Genomic DNA, 15,000 nt, shown 5'->3' with positions numbered 1-15,000 from the left:
CGGGCAAGTGCCATTTACAGCGTATATATTGTTTATATGATATATACAAGCGTGTACACATTGGTAAGGTTGTTTATAAAAGAAATGATGATGTTGGTAAAGGTGAGGATGGTGACTATGATGGCGGTGATTATGATGATGGTGATAAAACAATAATAAAAATAACAATAATAATAATAATAATAATAATAAAAAAAAAAATAATAATAATAAGGATAATAATAATAATGATGATGATGTTGATGAGAATAATAATAATAGTAATAATAACAATGATAATAGCAATAATAATAAGATAATGGTGGTAATAGTGTTAATAATAGAAAAGGTGATGATGGCAATAATGATAATAATGACAACAACAGTGATTTATAACCATCCTTATGATGACAATAACACTAACGTTGATGATAATGATGATAGCTATGGTGATGAAAATGATAATGAGAATGATAATAACAACGCTAACGAAGATGACGATAATGAAGATAACTCTGCATTATCCCTGCAACAAATATAACAACAATAAACCCACCTTCATTATACATCATTCCACCAAACCTCCTGCTCCTGCCATCGCATCAAAAAGAAAACACAAAACGGCAGCTTTTGTATAATCACAACGCTAATGCCTTTGTCATCAGCCACTCCTATACATGTAACGCGATTACGAAATTGATATCGCAAATCCCGGTCGCTTTATGTCGAGGCAGATCAAAGACCGTTCCGTTGATGACTCGCACCTGGAAATGCATTCTAATTATTGTGTTGAACTGTTTTGAAAAAAAAGTGATCAATCGCGACTTTGATTGGGGAGGAGGGGTAGGGGGGAGGGAGTGGAGGGGGTGGAAGGGGTTCGTATTTGCACGGGTGGTGTTGTCACTGGGGATGGGGGGGGGCTGTAGTTGGGGAGTGTAGAGGAGGGGGAGGGGTGAAGGGAAGGGGGGAGGTGGAGGAGGGTGGGAGGAAGGGGAGTTTGGGAGAGAAAGGGGTAGGGAAGAGGGAGGGGTTGGGGTAGGGTGGAGTGGGGGTGAAACCGAGGGTTGGTGTTGGAATTGAGAAGGGAGGAAGAGATAAATGGCGAAGGAAGGAGGGAATGAGAAGGAGCGAGAAGAAGGGGAGAGGGAGAAGTGAAAAGGGAGAGGGGGAAAAGGAGGAAGGGAATAGGGAGAATGGTGAGAAAGAGGAGAGAGGAGAGGAGACGGAGAAAAGAAAAGGTGATAGGAGAAGAAAGAGGTAGGGAGGGGGAGAGAAAGAGACAGGAAGAGGAGGCAAGGGGATGAAAAGAGAGAGAGAGAAAAAATAGATGGAGGAGAAGAGGGGGAAGGGAGAGGGGGAAGGAAAAAGTGGGAAGAGGGAAGGAAGAGGAAGAGAAAGAAGGGGGAGAAGAAGGGAGGAGGGAGGGAGGGAGTTAAGAACGTATTTGACAGGGGGGAAGAAAGGAGAGAATAGAAGGAGGACGAGGAAAGAGGTGGCAAGTGAGAAACGGAGAGAGAGGGAGAGGGGGAAACACCCAGGTCTACTGAGTGCCACGAGGCTTGGCTCTGTGCAATTCGCATGTTGCCTGGACTGTAGTTCATATAAAAATGATACGACATGCTTCCTTTGCTAAGACTTTCAAGACGGAGAGCTACACAGTTTCTCATATGAATGTATATCACACACACACACATATACGCACATATATGTGTACATATACATACATATAAATATGTATGTGTATGTATATATGTATATATATACCTACATACATACATAAATATGTATGTATGTATATATATATGTGTGTGTGTGTGTGTGTGTGTGTGTGTGTGTGTGTGTGTGTGTGTGTGTGTGTGGCATATGTGTGTGTGTGTGTGTGTGTGTGTGTGTGTGCATGTATGTGTGTGTGTGTGTGTGTGTGTGTGTGTGTGTGTGTGTGTGTGTGCATGTATGTGTGTGTGTGTGTGTGTGTGTGTGTGTGTGTGTGTGTGTGTGTGTGTGTGTGTGTGTGTAGATATACAGATAGATCGACAGATCGACATACTGATAGACAGACAGACAGACAGAGAGAACATTCATGTGAAATAAAGAAACTCGGCAGCAAGATCAGAGTGTCGACCTAACAGCCCTTGATACTCCCATTGTCATTCTCCCCCGCCTAGCATTCTAAACTAAGAATTCCCATTGTGGAAATGCTGACAGAAAACGTCATCTACATAACTCACGCTTAGCAAATCAAGGATACAAAAGATGTGTCAAAAACCTTTGGAGGGCATGCGGGAGGTAGAAAGAGGGAGGGAGGGAGGGAGAGAGAGAGAGAGAGAGAGAGAGAGAGAGAGAGAGAGAGAGAGAGAGAGAGAGAGAGAGAGAGAGAGAGAGAGAGAGAGAGAGAGAGAGAGAGACTATGACAGATATACAGAGAATGAGGGAGGTTAGGAAATAATGTAGGATCTGAAGTGAAAGAAACATACTGAGAAAACAAGAAAGGACGCAATACCACAGAACTGTCATCATGGCTTCTTCTTTTTTTACCTTTTTGTTATATATATATATATATATATATATAATATATATATATATATATATATATATATTATATATTATATTATGTATATATTATATATATTATATATATAAATATATATATATATTAATATATATTTATATATATATATATTTTATTATAATATATATATATATAATATATTATATATATATATTTATTTATTTTTTTTTTTTTTTTTTTTTTTTTTTTTTTTTTTTTTTTTTTACTATCATAATCTAACACCAATAAAGTTTGTCACAGCTACCTTTCTCTTTATTTTGCATTTTCTTTCAAGTTATTCCTCTTTTCACGAAACGATGCACGTACTATGAGAAATAATACGACAGAACACAGTCTCATTAACCTTCATCGAGTGTCAACTGAAGCGTGTTGACATAATGAATCTAGTTTTTGCAACATTCCATGGAAATGTATCAATACTGTCAGTGTTACATTCTGCCTTTGAATTCTCTTTATATAACCCACTTTTTGGTCAGTCATATACAGTGTTTTATATATCACTTGAAAGGGAGAGAAGTTCTTTATGCATTTTGAAAAAAAACAGCTTTATTACTTTATCAAAATCAGACCCATCAAGCAAAGAAAGAAAAGAATAACTTACATAAACAGATAAACTCATAAGCAGCAACAACAATAAAAAATAATAATAATAAAAAAAGAAATAATAATAATAAATAAATAAAAATAATAATAAATCAACACAATAAAAAAAATACCTAGTAACAACGAACAAACAAACAAACAAACAAAAACAAAATGCCACGATCTTATTCCCAAGACACCTTCGAGAGACCTCAGCGTTAAGTCCCCCTTTTTTGCTTCCCTAATCTTAATACGAACGTACATTAACGCCGCGGAAAATGAATAAAAAAGGGGGAGGGAGGGGGAAAGTTTCATGCTCTGCTTCGCAAAATTCGAAACGTTTCCTTTTTCAGATATTTCAGAGAAACAAGTCCGTGAAATCCCTTTTGACCATAGCTGTCAGGTGGAGAATGAGGAACGAAGATAATGGGGGGAGAGAGAGAGAGAGAGAGAGAAGAGAGAGAGAGAGAGAGAGAGAGAGAGAGAGGGAGAGAGACAAGGAGAGAAAGAGAGTGAGAAAGAGAGAGATTCAGAGAGAGAGAGAGAGAGAGAGAGAGAGAGAGAGAGAGAGAGAGAGAGAGAGAGAGAGAGAGAGAGAGAGAGAGAGAGCGAGAGAGAGAGAGAGAGAGAGAGAGAGAGAGAGAGAGAGAGAGAGAGAGAGGAGGGAGAGCACGACTCCATACAAGGTAAAGCTCCAGTGGTATGTGAGTTACAAATATACACGGATATTCTTTCATGTTTTTTTTTTTTTCCTCATTCACCCTCTCTCTTTGCTTGGAAAGGGGCGGCCTCCCATGAGGGTTTTTGAAAAGCTTATGAATAGATAAAAGACAGAAAAAAACGTACTTTTGAGGTAATAGATATAGGTCGTATGTCATCATTTCGGGTCACAAGCACGTTTATTCCTACTATGGACATTATGAAATAATAGATTATGCGTCATTTGGTGCCTACGAGTGCGCCCCTTGGCATTTGACCGGCGTGAATAGAAGCAATCATGAAGACATATCATATTACAGCATCTCACCGTATCAGAATCTTCCTAAGAAAGACACAGAAAAAAAAAGAAAACGTTTATACGAAAAGCCAAAAAACTGCCTCCCACAATATTTTCAGAATTATGTAGGTAAAATGATATCCAACTCAGCTTCTTAGAATATCACGAAAATAATACAAACTCGATAGTCCTCCTCTCTGCCTCTCCGAACATCCTTTCAAGAATAAATACAAATACTTCCAGTAATAATCCACTATACTGCCAAAGTTATCAATCACGGGTAATAAAACAGGTAGCATACCCGCTTCTCTCCAGAGGGAGCCGGCGCTTTCAACTCAAATTACCCGAACTAAATAGCAGTAAGAGGCGTGTTAGCGTGAGTTACGTGGCAATATGTCATACTTACACGCTTTATTCACGCTGTTTCTCGCATTCAGTCGCTTGAGGCACCCCCCCACCTCCCCCCTACCCCTTTCCCTCCCCCCTTCTGACGGGAATGGAAAGCTGAGATTCTTATCTCGGCGCGTCTGGTCGTTGGCGAAGAGGGTGGAGGAGGAGGTGGCTTAAACGGTGGAGGAAGAAGGAGATAGGTGGATAGGGAAGGAGGGGGAGATGTAGGAAGGAGATGAAAAAGGGGGAAGAAGGGACTGGAGGAAGATAAATAAGGGGGGGAGAAAGAGATCTAGAAGAGTGGGTAAATAAGAAAAAATAAAGAGGAAGACAAAAGAAGAAAAGGAAAGAGTAGAGGAAAGGAAGAAAAGAAGTAGAAAAAAGAAGAAAAGAAGAAGTTAAAAAGAAAGAAGAAAAGAAGAAGAAGAAAAGGAGGAGGAATGAAAAGAAGAGAAAAATTAGTTACAAACTATTAAGAAAATGAAGACAGGTGTTGTGGCAGCTGTTCTGGATGCTCATTAAGGACAAAACAGGTGTACATGCTGCTCTTATGCGGCTCTAGTATCAAGCAGAATTAGCCGCCAGAAACAGGTAACAGCAGTGACTGTAGAGGCGAATGTGCTGTCACAGCTGTGGCAGGTTTTATGCGACTACTATATACATAGACGCACAAAATACCCTCACACTTGTAAATTCATACACGTGTGATTGGGTGTGTGGGGGAGGGTGGATGGAGAGAGAGAGAGAGAGAGAGAGAGAGAGGGAGGGAGGGAGGGAGGGAGGGAGGGAGGGAGGGAGGGAGGAAAGGAAGGAAGGGAAGGAAGGGAGGGAGAGAGGAAGGGAGGAAGGGAGGGAAGGAGGAGAGAGAGAGAGAGAGAGAGAGAGAGAGAGAGAGAGAGAGAGAGAGAGAGAGAGATTGAGACAGAGACAGACAAAGACAAAGACAAAGACAGATACAGAAATAGAGAGACAGACCGAGACAGCGAAAGCAAGAGACAAAACCAAAACTTGTACAGCCAGACGGAGAGGAACAAACTCCTACAGCCTCCAACAGCGCCAATAACAAAGAACGCCATTGATCAGTTCCTCTGCCGAGTTTCGCTGTTCGAATCTATTTACGAAGCCGATCCCAAACACCGTCAAAGGAAGAAAATCCCTGCGAACTCGCGAACTAGAAGAGAGTTCCTGACGTTTCCATTTGCAGACACTCCCCGCTTAGTGTGTGTCGCTCTTTAACCCCCTCCCCCCCCTAATGCCTGGTAGAAGGAGAGTGTGGTTTAGTTCTTTGTGCGTGAGGCTGCATCGGTTCGGGGTTTTGTCTTCGGGTCGAGATGTTTTGTCTCTCTGGGCTGTGTTGTTTTGTCGAGAGGTGTGGTGTGGGGGTCCGTATTGTTTGTTTTTGTTTTGTTTATGTTGTGTGTGTATGTATGATTTTTTTTTTTTAAGGTAGGATGGTCCTTCTCGCTGTATGGAGATTTGTTTGTTTTACATCAGTCTACCGTATCGGAACTACACATACCGATGCATAATGTGCCCCTAAAATTAAAACCAGTTTTCAGCAACAAACAAACAAACCAAAACCGCATCACAAACTATCCATCCGGGCAAACATTTCGCATGCCTCAATAAAAATGATTCATCCCTTTATCAAAGCGAGCCCAGACAATGCCCTCTCCGCGACCAGGCGAGTTTGCAACCCAATTGAAAGGCAGGGCCGGATGAACCTACCTGTGCGACCGCTCGATGAACAGGTTCGACTCCAGCTTGCAAATCAACCGAGAGTTCCTGCACGCACAGTTGTGAACGGGATCGTGCCATAATGGAACAAAATGGTCGCATACTAAACGGGATTCGTGTGCATTAGAACAATACTCTCGCATACTGAACAGGATCGTGGTACATTAGGATTAAAACTGCTACGCACCGAACGGCCCCGTGACATAATGGCTAGGAACTCTCATGCTGAAAAAGGAATCACAGGACAATTTGATACAAAAATCTTTTGAATTCACATGAGATGTATCCTGCCGCTGGATGTTTTGTTTATGTATCTTTCATTTATTTACCTTCCTTTGTTTATCATAAGAATGATTATGATATTGACGATGTTGTTCATAGTAATAATATTGATAACAATCAAATTCATAGTATTACTAATATTAATACTAAAATTAATGACAATAATAATAGTAATAACAATAAGGATAATAATGGCAATAGTAATAATAATTACTATTACGAAAGAAATAATAATTGCAATGATAACAAAGTGGGAGCAAATATCAAATGCAACATTAACAACAAAGACAACGAGATAACAGAAATGATCTTCGCTAGTACAGTTAATATTATCTCCTTAATTCCTATGAGCATCTTCCCCCTCTGGCCTCAGATCTCACCGAAATCAAAGCTCCATTTTACAGCCATCGCCAAGGCCTTGAGACCCGTTCCTTTTAAGACGAGCGAGTAAGTCCATCTGCTTGGCCAGCCCCACGGAGACAGGCGGCTCGCCACCAGGACCTATTAGCACTCAAGGGCCAGTTCGGTCTGGGGGAGTAATGGGAAGAAAATCGTTTGGTTTAATGGCCGGGAACTGTCATCTTGGTCACGGAGAGGGAGGGCCTCGGGCTATGTATGATGTCATAATCACACACACACACACACACACACACACACATATATATATATATACATATATGTACAAACAGACACATACACACATACACACACGCACACACACACACACACACACACACACACACACACACACACACACACACACACACACACACACACACACACACACACACATATATATATATATATATATATATATATATATATATATATATATATATATATATATATGAATGGTAATCACTCTGCCGTGATGATACTATGGTACAAAAACCCACAATGCACAAACTAGATTTATCAAAAATGAGACAAGTTTCGAAATCCTCTTGGATTCCATCTTCAGGTCTGAGGGTGGAACCCAGGAGGATTTCGAAGCTTTTGTCTCATTTTTAATAAATCTAGTTTGTGTGTTGTGGTTCTCTGTACCATATAGTAGTATTTATCATAATCTATACTATTATATATATAATATATATATTATATTATATATATATATATATATATATATATATATATATATAATAAGTGTGTGTGGTGTGTGTGTGTGTGTATGTGTGTGTGTGTGGTTTGTGTGTATGTGTGTGTTTGTGTGTGTGTGTGTGTGTGTTTTTGTTTGTTGTGTGTGTGTGTGTGTGTGTGTGTGTGTGTGTGTGTGTGTGTGTATGTGTGTGTGTGTGTATGTGTGTGTGTATGTATGTATGTGTGTGTGTGTGTGTGTGTGTGTGTGTGTGTGTGTATTCATATTTATATTCACATATACATATGCAAACATTTGTGTGCATATACATACAACAACAATGAGAATAATGATTACCATATTATTATTATTAGTAATAATGGTATTAATAACAACAGCAACTATTACTACTACTACTAATGATAATAATAATAATAATAATGATGATAATGATTATGAAAATAATAATACTGATCATAACAATAATAATAGTGATAATATAATAATGATCATAATGATAATAATGACAATGATAAGAATCATTTTATATTTCATATGGATATATATTCATACACTATCATTAATGATAATGTTAATGATAATAATGATGATATCAGTCAAATTTAAGTATAATATCAATAAAAATGTACTAATAATGACAATAATAACAATGATAATTGCTTGGATTACAACAATAAGAATAGAAATAAATCTAATAATTTTTTTTATTCAGCCCACAGTACTGTGCAATTGCAGTAGTATCAGTGCAATTGGCAAAAGTACAAATAGGTGGTACAGTAGGTTGAAATATACACAGCATTATCATTTGCAAATTGCACGTGCATATTTTTGTGAGTTCGTAGCAAACTATTAGAGTGTGTGCGTATGTTTGAGAGTAAAATAATGTTTTGTAGTGGTTGCTGTTTGTAATTGCATATATCTAAAAATTATAATATGTGTTATTTTCCATAATCTATATGCATAGTAGGAAAGTTGTAATCATCAACCGTTGTTTAGCATTTTTTTTATGCAGAAATACATACATATGTGCATGCATAAAGCATACACACGTGTGCATGTATGTATGTATGTATGTATGTATGTATGTATGTATGTATGTATGTATGTAAGTATCTATACATTTATATATAAGTGTGTGTGTAAGTATATATATATATATATATATATATATATATATATATATATATATATATATATATATACATGCAGAGATACATACATACATGCATACATATGTACATGCAAAACAGCATACGCACATACATACTTACAAACGACACACATGTGCATGCGTGTAGTATGTATATATGTATGTTGTATGTATGAATGTATGTTGTATGTATGTATGTATGTATGTATGTATGTATATTATGTATGTATGTATGTATGTATGTATGTAGTAGTATGTATGTACATATCTATACATTTATATATAAGTGTGTGTGTAAGTATTATATATTATATAATATAATATATTTATATAATTTATATATATATATGTATATATGCAGAGATACATACATACATGCAAACATATGTACTGCATACAGCATACGCACATACATACTTACAAACAAAACACATGTGCATGCGTGTAGTATGTATAGTTTATGTATGTATGAATGAATGTATGTATGTATGTATGTATGTATGATGTATGTATGTATGTAGGGGAAATGGTGTATGTATGTATGTATGTATGTATTTTATGTATTGTATGTATGTATGTAAAAAATGTATGTATGCATATATGTATCTATATATATAATACAAATTAAAATTATATATTATATATATATATATATATATATTATATATATACATGTAATATATGTAGCATGTAAATTCAAATAATTATATATATATATTATATTATATATATATATTTTATAATTTTATATTATATCTATATCTATATCTAATCTATATCTATATCTACATATATAATATATATTTTAATATATAATATTTTATATATATATGTATTTTTTATATATATTATATATATATTATAATTTTATAATATAATATATTATGCCTAAATCCCCACCACACACACACACAAACACACAAATCCCAAACATCACCCCAACCACACACACACACATGTATATATATATAAATTATTAATATATAATTTTATAAATATATTATAATGTATATATATATATTATATATAAAATATATAATAATATATATATATATTTTAATTATAGGGGTTTTTGTATGATAATTTAGTTAAGTATATGAACCGTTTTCATTTGACAATGTAGAAAAGGATGAATAGAATGAATATCTTCGCAATAAAGAGATGATTTGACCGTTTCGTTGGTCTTCGTCAGAATACATGTATGTATACATGATGTTTTTGTATTTTCTGACGAAGCGCAATCGAAAGGGTCAAAACGTGTCTTGTATGGGGGAAAATTTTTCTTTCTCATTCATATTTTTTCTTATATGTAATTGCCCATATGCACACACACACAACACAACACACACACAAACAACCCACACACCACACCAAAAAAATTAAATATATATATTATATAAAATTATATAAAATAATATAATATATAATATTTTAAAATTTTTAAATATATTTTGGGTGGGTGCTTCCGGCAGGGGGTGTGAAGCGATGGTGGGGGGCCTAATAGTGTTAAGTGCTTGCATCCCTTTCTCGCTTGCAGTTTCCCCCCGGGCTCCCCCAGGGGAAAAAAGGGGAGCGCTTCCGCATAAGCTCCCCTCCCAGGTCACACCCTTTCCCCATCATTAAGACTCCAGTCCCTCCTGGGGCCCACCCATGGGTAACTGGGTCCCTTGCGGTCCCAGGCAAAACTGGGGGGATCTGGAGCAGCAGGAGGCCCCGAGGTACGGAGTTATGGCCCACCGGCTGTGGACACCTCTGGCTTCGTCCCAAAACTCCGCCCCCTAGCCACCCGGGGGTAATGGGGCGGTCGGGGAGGGGGGCCCCCTTGCCACCCCTCCCCCAAATGAACCCTTGGAAAAGTTTTTTAAAAATGGAATGCGGGGGGAGGGGTTTTGTCCCTCCCCCCAGAAAGTCGGGCGGGCTGTGGGTCCCGCTGGGGGGGCAAATGTGGGGGCAGATTGGAACGAAGTTACTCGTCCCCCCTGGCCCCGGCAGGCGCCAACCCCCATGAAGCTTGTGGGGGAAAGCCCCCGGGAACCCCCACGGTGGATAGGGGGTCCCAAGCCTGCCCGACCCCCTTTATCTGGGGCTGTGTTGGGGGGGGGGGGAAGTGGCGTGCCCCCGGAGGGGACCACCCGAGGTTAAACCCGGCGTGTTTTCCCGGGTAGGCTTTTGGAACTTTGGGTCTTCGGCAGGAGAGCGGACCTCTGTACGGGGGAATTAAACGAGGGGATTTGAGGTGGTGCCCTCTCAGGGTGAGAAGACCTGGTGCGGCACGATCAGGTGCGGGTTCCCCTACTATGGTCGGGCGCAGCGATGGTACCACCCAGGGGTACCAACCCATCTCTCGACTTCAGCCTGCGGGTGGGGGTGACACGGGTTATGACGTATCATGGCATTGAGACTAAAAGCATGCTTTGGCTTCATGTCTCTTATTGCTGTAACGCTCCTACCGATGTAAAAAAACCGAGTGAAAGAGGCGTTTACGCCAAACTCGCTCTGTGGCAACGATGCCCCCGGGAGACACGCATTGTTTGGGCGCTTCATGGGTTCCGGGTGTGCCCGAGCTGGTACGAGATGCTGTCGGCCCCATGCCGGGGAGCTGATCCCAGCAGCGAGAATACCCCCTTTCTCCGGGACTTTGCTGGGGGTCCCAGAAAATGAGGTTTGGGGTCTGGTCCCAGCACCAACTCGCATCGCTGGACTTGTACAGCGATAGGGGTACAGGGGCCCAAAGGGAATTTTGACCACTTTCTTGTCACACGAAGGGAGGATCCCCCCAAAAAACGCGGGGTTTACCGGATTGGAGTTTGGGACCCCCATGGGCCCTGCTTGGGGCTACCCTGGGGGCCCAATTAAAAATCCCCGCCCCTCCAGTGGCCACCCAAGGGTTTTTCACTTGGCGATAAGGGGGAGGGTGTGCCGGGGGTTGGCCACGGCAGTCTCTGACCGATTTAGAAAACCAGCAACCTGAGGGTCCATTTGCTCTGTGGGAGTCCTTCAACGCGTAACATTTCGAAAGCTCAGGAGTCCATTGGCGTACGCCCAAGGACAAGCGAATACCACCCCCTGGAGAAAAAAGGGGCCCCTTGAAGGTGTCGAAAGGGCTCGGGAATGGGAAAAAGTTTTGCGTCGTCCAGGGTGCGTAGGGCTCGGCCCCGCTGAAAAAGGGCAAGGAAAGTTTCGGGGAATCTTGCTGAGGAGGTCGAAGGCCTTTTTTTGGAAATGACTTCCCCCTGCTACCAACCCCTAGAAAACTGAACCCTAACCCCTCCCACAGAGACTGCTCCGACCAGCGGAGGGGACGGTCTCTAGTCATTTTGGGGGTTCGTAAAACTTGGGCTGAGTATTTTGAACAGTTGTAAAGGGGTTCCCCAAACAGTTGTTGGAGCAAGCGTGTCCATGCCGGGCCCGGACCCCCCCATCGCGGGGAACCCCCACCCTAAAAAGGGTTAGGCGGCGATTTCCAAGTGAAGAGGGGGAAAAGCTAGGATATGTTACCCTGCTGAATGCTAAAGGCGGGGGGTAAAACCTATGGTCGGGGCCCTGCATCAACCCCTGACTGCCTTTGGGCATTGGTACCTTTCCCCCCCTGCCCTGCTGAGGGGGGGTCATCCCCTCTGGGGAAGGGGAAAGGGGATCGTGGACTGTAGCAACTACGTGGCATTACACTGCTCGCTACCAGGGAGTTCTCGCTCAATTTTCGAAACGGAAACCCCAACCCCTACTGAGCACCAAGCCGGAAAAAGTCTGGATTTCTCCTGGGAAGTCCCAAAAAGACCGTTTCTAGGTTGATAATGTGGAAAAGCGTCGTGAGTTTGGTCGTGGGTTTCTTGCAGCCACATCGACCCCAAGAAGGCGTTTTGACTCGGTTCACGGGAATCCCATGGGAGATAGAGGCTCAGGGGAATTCCGACACAGATTATTGGCCGGGAGCAAAAATCTATACTGTAATGAAAGTGCGTAAAGTGTGGTGGGGGTATTCGAAAACTTTCCCGTTAATTCAGGGGTGAGGCAAAGGGGTCCCTTTCACCCCACTTTTCAACCTTTTATGGAGGATAAAGGCAGATACTAGCCAAAGTCAGTTGGGGGCAACACTAGGCAATATTAAGGTTGGACCTGATTGCCGACGAGTTGCCCTTATCTGAGTCCCTTTGGGTCAATTGGGGGTCTTGAGCATTTGCAAGAGGGAACCCCTAGGCCCAGAGGCTCCTGGACCAAGACCAAAATTCAGGATTTTTTTTTGGGGGGCCGTTGGGAACCCCCGTTCAGGGCGTCCCCCTGCTTGCGGCGAGGAGTTGGGCACAGAAAATTTTTCAACCCTTTGGGAGCGAGTCCCTACTCTGGGTGTCAGACCCGGAAAACAGTAGAGGATTTGGGCTGGCACAGGGGCCATGAACTCGTCAAAAAAGCGTTTTGGAGATGTCGGTACCCATGCAGAAGGACCAAGTGGTGTCTTTAAGGGCTTATATTCCCGTTTTACTCTTGGAAACGAAACCTGGACGCTATCCAGTGCCTTGGGGTTCGCCCTTTATGCCCTTTTTTTTAAAAGTCCTTCGCCGGGTCATGGGGGAGTTGGAGGCCCCCGGTCCCAACCGGCGGTTACACCGTGGACTGGATGGGACCCGTTACTTTCATAAACCCGGGAGCCAAAATCAGGCTATTGGCACGAGCCCCCTCCCCTTTGGGCGACCCCGCCCACCCGGTTTTCCTCTGCGAGAAACCCTGGGGGGAGGAGACTGTGGGACATCCCGGAGACGGGTTGGGCAGCTGACGAGACCTGTCGTGGGAATAGAGTGGGCCTGTCCTGCCCGGAACTGCCTCGAGGGTCCTCGTGGTGGAAACGAAGGGTGGATGCGGCCAAAGGCCCCCCTCGGGGTTGCCCCCCCATGAAAGAGATATAATAAAATTTTATATTATTATATAAATATATATTATATATATAAAAAAATATATAAATACATAAAATTAAACAAAAAAACAACACACACACACCACACCACCCACAACAACACAAAACCAAAAAAATATATTTTTTTATTTTTTTTTTATTTTATTTTAAAATATATTTTTTTTTCTTTTTTTTTAATTTTTATTTTACATATATATATATATATATATATATATTTATATATATATAATATAATATATATATTTTTTATATTAAAAAATATATTATATATATATATATATATTATATATATATAAATTATAATATGCATGCACACATACACACATAACACACACACACACCACCACACAACAACCACACACACATATGTGGTTTTTAAAGGTGGGTTGTGTGTAAAATGGAATAATGCAATGCTGCATTTATATTGATAAATAACAACACCCCCCTTTACCGGCCCCGAAACCCCGTCAGTATAAACCAAAAAATATATAATAAAATAAAAATAATTTTTTTTTTTTTTTTTTTTTTTTTTTTTTTGTTGTTGTTTTTTATTTATTTTTATTATATTTTTTTTTTATATAAATTAACAATACCAAACATATTTTTGTGTGTTTTTTTGTTTTTTTTTTTTTTTTTTTTTTTTTTTTTTTCTTTCTTTTTTTTCTGGTGTAGGGTTTTGTTAAGTGATTCTTTAAATTCGAAAATTTATAAACCCCAATTTTTTGTTCAGAATAATTTAAATGGGAAAAAAAAAACATTTTAAAAAATTTTTAAACCCCCTTTTTTTAGGTTCAAAAAAATTTTAATTTCTGTATACAAGAAAAGAGCACACATGGATATAACATAATTACAGCACCATACCAACACACCCCACTCCCACACACACACACACCCAACACCCACAACACACACCCCACAAAACACCACAAACCCCCACACACCCCACCTCCCCCCCCCCACACACCCACTACTCTCACCCAAAAAAACCCCAACAATCCGTAATGGTTGGTTTTGGTTTCATAAAGTCAAAGTTGCACGCCGGGTAGCAACCCATCAACAGTTAATCAGGGGGGGGAGGGGATCATTTAAAGTCAGTCACGGTCCCTTAATATGTCAGCCTTTAACAATGGTGGGGATGAGTGTAGGTCGGTTTTTCATAGTTTTTTGCGGGCTAATAGAATACAAAATGCCCCGGGGTTTTTTCATTTTTAAGGGGGGAAAGTGACGTAAGATTAAATGCGTCGTTTTCGTTCCTTTTTTTTAAAAAAGGGGGAAACAGAAATATACATCGTTTATTTAAAAAGTTATT

The sequence above is a fragment of the Penaeus monodon genome, chromosome 1 (genome assembly GCF_015228065.2).
Source record: "Penaeus monodon isolate SGIC_2016 chromosome 1, NSTDA_Pmon_1, whole genome shotgun sequence".
NCBI classification, from domain to species: domain Eukaryota; kingdom Metazoa; phylum Arthropoda; class Malacostraca; order Decapoda; family Penaeidae; genus Penaeus; species Penaeus monodon.
The sequence above is the reverse complement of the archived record's forward strand: the minus strand, read 5'-3'. Positions refer to the sequence as shown.